At 36.4% G+C, this 9,651-nt stretch overlaps 1 protein-coding gene and 1 long non-coding RNA gene across 2 annotated transcripts in view; both read right to left on the bottom strand.

Moving 5' to 3' along the window:
* TRDN (triadin) overlaps nucleotides 1–9,651 on the bottom strand; it is a 250,735-nt gene that overhangs the window by 38,139 nt on the left and 202,945 nt on the right.
* Nucleotides 4,363–9,651, bottom strand: part of LOC130572123 (uncharacterized) — an 11,088-nt gene continuing 5,799 nt past the window's right edge. The window contains exon 3 of the long non-coding RNA XR_008965175.1: nucleotides 4,363–4,385. This is a non-coding gene — a long non-coding RNA (uncharacterized LOC130572123). The remainder of the gene's footprint in view (nucleotides 4,386–9,651) is intronic.

Below are 9,651 nucleotides of genomic sequence, written 5' to 3'. Positions count from 1 at the left end.
GTGTAATACACTTTGCAGTTATAGCAGTCCACTTTGCAGTCTGCTTTCCTATCCTTTGACGCTTGCTAGAAAAGGGTGTAATGAAGCCGTGAACCAGTGGCACTCCAGCTGCGCAGAAATCCCATGCTACCATGACCATTTTCTTTACGAATGACTTCCTAACTTCCAGATTTTCAGGCCAATTCCAAAACTAAGTAGTTCTAAAATTTTGTCCTCCTCTTWTATATATATATTTGTATATATTGAAAAGAATTGCTCCTGTGTCCTGGACAGTTTATTCTACCCTCTGCATGGAAAGCAGCAGTTTCCAAGCCATGGATTAGTGGATTAGCAGTACCATTAYTAGTACTAGAAGGAAATTGTGCTTTTCTGAATTGACAAAAATATATAGTTTGGAGCTTAAATATACATGTCTTGCCCATTTTCTCCTTTTTTTTTATTTTAGCTGCACTCAGATTATATAATTTTTTTTTACATCATGATGCGTTTATTGTGAAAAGGTATAAATGTGATCCTGCATAATTTCCTGAGAATTTATTTTGATGAAACTTGTCACATGAATGTGAAGGGTTTTGTTTTTCACTTTTAAAATTCTACTACATGAATTTAAGAGCAATGTGTCAGAGCGATAATGCTGAAAATCAGAATGAGAGAGTTGCAATTGTCAGGCAACAGCACCTGCCTCTCGCTCTCAAGTCCTCATCACATCTGACTAAGCATTCTGCAGAGGAGATGAGACTCACAGAAGTTCTTGAATTCTTGACTCACAGAAGTTCTCAGAAGCAAGAYAGAGTTTGTTCTCTGTCTCTTGCTCATTAGCTCCAAGGAGTCTGGAGAAACCAAATCCCTGGCAGCCCAGGCTCATGATTCACTTTCAATGAGAGCGTTTTTCTTACACCTACTCATGAAAATGTGCCACAATGGGGATCATGTCATGGTTAAATCCTGTTTGGGTCCAGTAGAACCACAATAAAGAATCTTCAGACAAGAATTCCTGACACTGACCTGGAGAGAAGACTTACTAAGCTTGTGAAGGTGGCTTGCTTCACATTCCCAATTCTGTCCATGTCCTCTTTAGTCAGAAATAAATAGGRTATAGGAGGCATGAATTAAAGTGAGAAATTCAATTTCTGCAGAACCAGGAAAACTTGACATTTTCTTTAATCTGTGTCTTTTTTGAAAAGAAAAGTAATTTTGAAATTCTCGATAATTACAAAATATTTTTGAAATACAAAAACACTGTTTTGGTTTACACAAATAAATATTATTTATATATCTTTCATTTAACATGGCAATTAAATGTGAAAAAAAGGCTGAAATATTACAAAATGTTACAGTTCTGTTTACTGTTTTCTGGACATGTCCTGGAAATGATAGGGTTTATATCATTTCGCTAATACCTGGGTCTTACTCAATTCACTTGAATCCTTGCTCACAGTGCTTTGAATTATTAGCAAGAGTTAAAATTTTTTGTGTACTGGAAGCCAGATTTGCTCTTGGGAGATTTAGGAAGTGCCTTCCTCATGCAAAGGTTTCTGCCTCTTGCCCTTTTGGAATTGACAACATTTACACATTCCTATGACAGCTTTTCTATCCCACACATGTTGAAAGAAGGCATTGCATGATGCTGGAAGGTAAAGCTGACTATTTTCTAGGACTTTGGTCACAAAGTCCAAGAGAGCTAACCTTTCAAAGAGAAACAGTGAATGCCAAAATTTCATGCTTTAATTGTGTCTTAAGGTTCCTGTTAGTATCACTCATATCTGGAGAATTCAGCACAATATCTAATCTTTCTCCATCTTAATTTTGTTCTTTTCTGTCTCTTTCCAGCTCCTTCAAGTCTGATTTATGCTATGCACAGAATGTACCATCGACCGATCGCGTCATTCCATCTTCTTCTCTYTTATGATGGCTTGTCACTCTGTATGGCTCATTATTCTTGTTTTTCTAGATGAGGGATGTGTATTTGAATACAGCAAAATAATTGGAGAAAGCTTCGTGTAGAGTACAGTTCCTGAGTGCTGTATGATTCATATGAGAAATGGTAAAGTGCTGTTTGAACTGTGCATGCTACCACCACAATATATTTTGGATAATGAKCCAGTCAATTTAGAGCACTGCCTGGCCACTTCTATTATTTTTGCAGCTGTGCAAAAAAATACTGTATCCTTAAGCAAAACCAGTGAACATTACCCTCTTTTTATTGCCAGTCAGAGGAATACACATGCAGCCTAGAGCAATYTCTTGTGACAACAGAATAAGCAGAAATAAATAAAACCTAATCATATTAGGAGTTAGACAGTAGCATGCAATATTTTCCATGTGGGGCCTGCAGAGAGGGGGAAGCCAGAGAAGAAAGCATGGCAACTAAAGCACAGCATGTTCATTTTTTGGAAGAGGGCTTATTACTTGTCTCCAGTTGTTCAGTTTAGTGCATATCTACTGAAGGCAGGAACAGCTGGACCAGTTTTCCTTAGTTACTGGAAGATTTTATTGTTCTGGCATTTTTTTTTTCCACTAGAATCACTACCTTCCTTGCTGACAATGCTGGTTATGATCTCAGAAAACCAGAGGGAGGTTTGATGTGAAAAAAATAAATAAAGGGATGATATCAGAAAAATGACTAAAGCTGATTTTCAGTTCATACTTCCATGTTTCTGTGAAATAGGTTGGTGGTAACCAGCAGGATGAGATACAGCTTGAGTCAGGTACTTGAAAGTATCCTACATATACTTGTTGCAAAATCCTTTCAACTAAGAAATCAAAGGAAATTTTTTTAAGCAGGAGAAATATAGAAAAGAACATGAAATGGAAAAATTGATCCAACTTCAAAGAATTTTCATTAAAAATGCATTTTTCAATCAGTTATGTTGGGGAAGGTTATGGTTAAGGGGGAAGAAAATCCTAACTGGTAAAAAATGAGCACTAGGTATTTAAAACAGATTCCCTTGATGTTCTTCTGTAAATGAATGGGCCCATAATCTGTAGCAAGGGTGAGAGAAGTAGCACCCTTAACACTATTRCCTCACTATTTTCTATCCATTAAGGATGTAGCAGTTCATGTTTTTGAACACAGCAGGCATTTTGATATCTGAAAACCAATGGCTCTAAGTGTAGCTGCCAGTTTTCTGATTCTCTCTGCTTCATGTGCTACCTTTCACGCCTCAGTTGTTGCAAATTAATCTTTGGACAAAATATCCTGCTTGATACCCATTAAGCATGGTTGTTTTTGATAACTGAAATGAATTTTATGATTYTGTTAAAGACATGAAGTGAAATTTTGGCTTCAGAGGAGTGAGTGGGAATTTTGCCACTAACATCAACACAGCCAAGATTTCACTCATGAGCTGATAAAACAGTTGAGACTATAATTTTTTTTTTCTGGTTCAGCTAGCAGCTCTGTATGGGGATAATAGGAAAAAAAAATTAGTAGAATTGAAAATGTCTGCATGTATAGACAGTAAAGGTTGGCTCCACTGTCCAGTTATGTGAATCACAGAATTTCCAAATGGGAAAAGATATGCCCTATCCCTTCCWTCCCCCCAATCTCCCATCAGTAATAAAGAGCTATAATTTTTTTCCTAGTTAAATAAAAACATACATCTCAAATAATCCTAAGAAAWAGATGGAAATATTCTGAAAATTGTTCCATTTAGTGAGGAAGACAAGATTTATAGATCAGATAATCAATAAAGGGGAATAGGTTAAAAAATACCAYGTCAGTGTTAATATTTCATTATTTTTGCTGTTTGAATAAAATCAGAAAATYAGGAAAAAAAGTGTTAAATTAGCACATCTTATTGTGAAAGACAACGCTATAAATAGGCATTTTATTTAGGGTCTGATAAATACMTTATGTTTAAATAAAAGTAATGTTTTAGGTTCTGATTTTGGGCAAGTTTTTCCTCTAATCTGTTAAAACATTGGATAATGGCTCCAGCAGAAGTTACATGCATGCTCCCTGTATATCTGAAAAGAGGAAATTAAACRTGCCTGGAAAAGCAGCTTCTGCAAAGAACAAGAAGCCAGGTCAGCATGCATGGTGCACCCAAGTTTTGTTCTCTTTGACAAATTCTAGCGTGGAAACAAAAGCCTTTCATTTCCCTCCCAGCCAGGATGATGAAGTGTCTGATAGAGGTCTGTACTGGCCTGTTTTAAAAAGGAGCTGCCTACAGTGGAAATGACAACAGTGTTATCAGGGTGGGAGCAGATAAAGTTGGCTGATGGCAGCACACGAGGTGGTGCATCATCACAATGTTGTATATCATCACAATTGTATCACTGAACGAAACAAACATTTCTCACAGCAGTCACAGCCTGAAAGACATTTCAGTCAAGCGCAAAGATTGATTTACCTTTCTTCTCCCCCTCCTTTTTCACTGCAGCTGAAATGGAAACAAAAATACAGTGTTTTCAAAATTGAAGTTAATAACAGTGTCAGTAAAAGTAATTCAAACATCTACATATGAGCCTTTTAGTGTACATATATGAAACCATACATATATTTTGCCATATAGGAAAAAAATTCTTTGCCAAATGAAGAAATGGAAGTATTTCCTCACASACACCCAGTTCTGCTATTGATGAGAGCAAATTCCAGCTTTCTGTATTCTCACACACAMCTTCCATCGCAGTCATCCTTTCTCCCAGACATTGATAGTGGCAGAGAGAGTCAAAGAGTGAATATTTCAGAATCAGTGATGGAGGAGAAAGACAGACTGAGATGGGAAGGTGTGAAGAGGTAAAGGGAGCATAAACGAAGGTTATGAAACATCATCAATTTCAGATAAATATGCACTTTTTTTTGCTATTAGAACTTGTAGTCTTACACAGATGCATAAAATCTGCAGTAAAAAACTACCTGAAGTTATGTTCACATTTCTAAGCCTCTGCTAAAGATTGGGATTTACAAAACCTGCTTATCCAGCAATCCCACCTCCAAATCCCATACCATGATTTTTGTTGGAAGGAAGAGAGGAATGAGACTGGGAGAAAACTGATACTTTAAAATTTAAGCCCTGTTTTAAAAACCTGAAATTGGTTCCTCAGTGGAAGCTGTGCTGTGCAACCAATATTCAAACTCTGAATACAGAATAAAAATCCCCTAAAACTTAGTCTGGTATTCCAATAAMGCATTGCATACATCTACAATGGGTATACTGTGAAATCATAACAAAATTTTACTGAAAGGGCTGAGATGGCTAAAATGAGAGTTACCTGCATTTACAGATGACTGCAACCATGATGGAGATGAGCCAAGCTTATAATTAAATCCATTCAAAATCCTTGCACTACCCATTCCCCAGCCTACATTTATAGGACAGAAGCTTCTAAAAATGTAGTTACAGATGTCACATTATTTTGGAACATGTCTGTTAGAAGTGGCCTTAGTAAGTGTCTGCCTTAGACTAGCATTTACAGGCAAAAGAGCAGAGAAGAATTGAGATTCAGAGTTCTCACGTCCCAAAAAAGGGTGTTCAGCACCAGGCTGCCAGTATGAATGGAACTGGAAATGAAATAGGCAGAAACATAACTCTGCCCTTTATTGGAGAATGTGCCCTGGTACAGGACAGAGATCAAGGGTCATGAGGTCAGAGGATGATAGATAATCYCCAGTAGTTTCAAACATTTGCATTTTGGGTTTGGGTGCTGATCTCTGGCTCTTCAGGGTTTACAGATGAGAAATCATTGTACTTCAAACTGTTGGTACATTTGGATAAAACATACCTAGAAAGAAACGGTTAAACCTTGAACTACTGAAATGTTATTTAACAATGACCTGTGGCAAAAATATTCTGATTTCAAAGATTTTTCATGTTTTCTACCACTTACTCTCCTTCGAGAATTGGATGAATTTTAAGCATCTCAAAGATGTGCCTGGCAGTAAAAAATGAAAATATTTTCATAACTAGAATTGGTGAAAAACTGGCACAAGGTTTCCAGGATCTGGTCCTCTTTGCAATCACTTCTCTTTTCTAGGTAAGGTGTGTATCAAAGCTGTGAAATGCTAATTTCACAAACTGTTATAGAAGATTTAATAGTTTTTACCCCCAGAAACTACTATAGGAGCCTCAGTGACCAAAAGCAGCCGCTTGAATTGTATTGAAGGGACTCTCAGATCACCAGTAACCCCAAATATCAAGACTCCTGGCAGGGGTTATAGGGGAAGGTGCAGTGCACCTCTGGGATCCTCCTGACTTCTGCACTGCCAGTTTATGGGATGTGGCTCACCCTGCTTCTGCTCCCGAGGCAGAGCCTGGCCATCCCAGCCCTGCTGCTGCACTTACAGCTGGCTCATTTCTATTATGCAATTATATCCTGCTGTGACAGCTGTCAGAACTCTCACCTTGGCCACAGTTTTTCTGATGGAATGCACTGTAAATACTCAACAAATCTCAAGAGACAGAAGAGACCTCRTTCTGACTACTGTTGCCAGTAGCATTGCTCTGGTCAAGTCTGTTGATCAGACATAAAATGGCAAAGAATAACTGAGAAAGAGCATAACACCGTCCTTTACATTGCTCTTTCAGAAGCTGAGCAATGTGTCTGAATCTGAAAAGCAGCAAAAAGATGGATGGTTTACCAAGGAATTTGGTTTTCTGGTAATAAAAAGCCAGATTACCTGCTGAATAATAAATGGTAGCCAAGGAGGGAAAGATATGAAATAAAGTAGAATGATGAACTAGAAAATGTGATGCTCTGATATGAAAGAGGCTCTTGGTCATGTACTTTCTAACCTTGATTATCTGGGGAAAGAACAAATTCTTAAGTCAACTTGTTTTGCACTATACTGATGAGACTTGTCTTGAAGTCCTTGAATTAGAAATTTGTATACAGGAAGCTGTTCAAAGAATACTACATCAGCAGCCTTAAATCACAATCTGTCTTTTCTAGATTTATCCAAATCCAATAACACATTTCCAGTTACTATAGATAGGATACAAAGCAAAACACATTTATCAAGAATATACATACCATATTCTSGGATCATAAATCCAGATCATGAACTATTCCAGAAACCAGAAATGAGCATTGCCATATTTTAGTTATTTATTTTGTRTGAATAGGAAGAAAAGGAGCTGTTACAAGCCACGGTAGACCTTGTTTAAATTATTTTTATGTAGTGTGGGAAAATAAAGCTAAATTTCCAGTGGAGGAAACGTCAGAAAACTCTTGTAGTTTTCAGTGTTTTCAAGGAGGCAAAAAAAAAAAAAAAAAAAAAAAAAAGAAAAAAAAAAATCAGATTTAGGACTGTTCTGTTGTTTTGGGTTTTTATCAGAAACTTGAACCTGGATCACCTGCAGTCCTTTAATCTCATACATAGTGGTGATTTCAAATGACTTTTTTTCTGAGCTGTTGAGCAAGCACAAACCTTTCAGAAATCATGAAGATATTTTGAAAACAACAAAAATCTTGAAAACTGCTTGCTCCTATTCAACAATAGTTCTTTTCATATGGCTTTATTACCCAGCAATGGTCAGAAACAGACATTTAGGCTGAATACTGATACAGAAGTGATTTSTTCTACAAATCCTCCCTTTATTTTCTTATAAGAAGCAATTGGTTTCCATACTAAAACATGAAGTTTCACTTTATTTCTAAATTTACAATAATTAATTCTGAAAACTACATTTCCATAAAGATACCCAGTTCTTCTGTGTCATTTCTAAAGAGCCCTTGACTTAGATTTGTGATTTTCAGTCTTATCATGATCATGCTAATTAATCTCAAAGGAAATCTTAAATCTCTCCTATTTCGCTTCATATGAGAGTTTTGTTGCTTTTTCCTTTTCCACTCCAGTGCCATATTATCACATAATTTTGTATACAACACTCTAGACAAGATGCATCTTTGATTTATTCAATATTTTAGAACACYATATGCATTTTTCCTAATGCATTTACATATGGAAGAAGGTCCTTCACTGACTTGYCTGCAGCAATACCTAGGTACCTTCCTGAAACAGTTAATTTAGAGATAAATCTTTCTTTAATATTTTCCTACTACTATATATCACATTCTATTTATTGACACTAAATTTTCTTTGCCATCATGCTGTCTGTTCACCTTGTAAATTCAATGCATCACAGCCCCTTCTGATCCTGAATTCTTTAACTGATTTTGTMATCTGAAAATTTAATTAAATTATTATTTCTATCTTTTCCTGTTAATTAAGGAATATGACATGATTCTAAACCATACTGACCATATCAACCATAAGCAATTATTCTGTAAACAAGCTGCAAGATGAAAATTAATTAATTCCTCTCTGCTTCCTAACAAAATATTTATATTCTTTAATACTGTAAGTCTTAGGCAGCAACTATTGGGCTTCTGCAGTAATTATTTTTTCTGAAACTTAAGGTCTATTTAAACCATTCAATAAATGCTGTGCTTATTACTTTATTAATATATTGAAAACATGAATTATTGAGACATAGTTTCCATTTCTACAATGAAGGCTGGAACTCTGTTTTCCTGATATTTGGGTTTGTTCTGATTTTAGTTATGAATTCACCAAATTTCTGGCAGATTTTTCAATTTCTGAWTTTTCCTGGAGTAATTTAAGTGTATTTACCCTGATACGGTAACTGTTTTGTCTGAAGGTGTTGGAAGTTTTGACTAAGTTCTTATGTTTATTTTGCTTATAAACATGTAAGACATGGTGAAACAAGATCAAATGCAAACTCATCCCATGTGTCAGGTACTCTGTGATAACTGTTCATAGCATGCTGTTATGCTGAAGTGAAAACCACCTCATGCAGACAGCTACAGCAAAGCATCTGGCATTCCCTGAGTTGATACTGTCTTTGCCCATCTCACCATGAATTGTCCATCTGTTCATAGCTTGAGAAGAAGGTGCTGTTTTAAAATATTTAAGAACCATATAAAGTGATATTTTTCTCTCAGGTCTTTTTAGCAGATATTTTATCTCTTTCAGTCTTAGCGAGTTCAGGATTTCTCTTAGCCATGTCAAGTGAAATCTTTATCATGTTTAGAAACCACAGTTAAAAGAACCAGTGTAGTGAGCATCAGAGGGGAGAATTTAGTCTTTAAATTGGCTGGAGCATCTGTTATTTAGAATGATTCTCATTCAGTAGCAGGAAAAAAACTTTCTTGCCCTTTTCCTCCACCGGTCCAGATTTTAATGAACAGTTTTGGAGAAATAACCTCTTATTCAATTAAATTCATGCATTTTATCATTAATGGGCAAGAACRATGTTATAGTTGAGCTCCCCTCATAACCTGCATATCCCTTTGCCTTAATTTATAAGACATAGCTGCTGACCTAAATTAGATAACCTCTAAAAAGTTTCCAGTGTCTTTCTCTTCATTACCAGCAAATGTCTTAATGAGAATACACAAAGCTATTTTCTAGAAGGAAAGTGTACAAACTGTGTGTTGAATTATCAGTATTCACTCTGTATGGATTATTAACCCCATGTCCTGGATCCAGCAATGACAGGGTTGATTTTTACAGTACTCAGAAGGAAGCATAGCCAGGCCCCAGAGGTAATTCTATACCACCTCACATCATTTTCCAGGGGTGGGGGTAGAGGTGGATTCCAGGCTGGTTAGGTGGAGGAGGGAGAGATCTGGGAGGTTACTGCTGGGAGCTTCTGCAGGGAACTTTCATATGTAAATTGCTTG

Source organism: Malurus melanocephalus, unplaced genomic scaffold (genome assembly GCF_030028575.1).
Source record: "Malurus melanocephalus ecotype Western Australia unplaced genomic scaffold, MMel_1.1 scaffold_29, whole genome shotgun sequence".
Taxonomy (NCBI): Eukaryota; Metazoa; Chordata; class Aves; order Passeriformes; family Maluridae; genus Malurus; species Malurus melanocephalus.
This window is presented reverse-complemented; position numbering and strand designations above follow the sequence as displayed.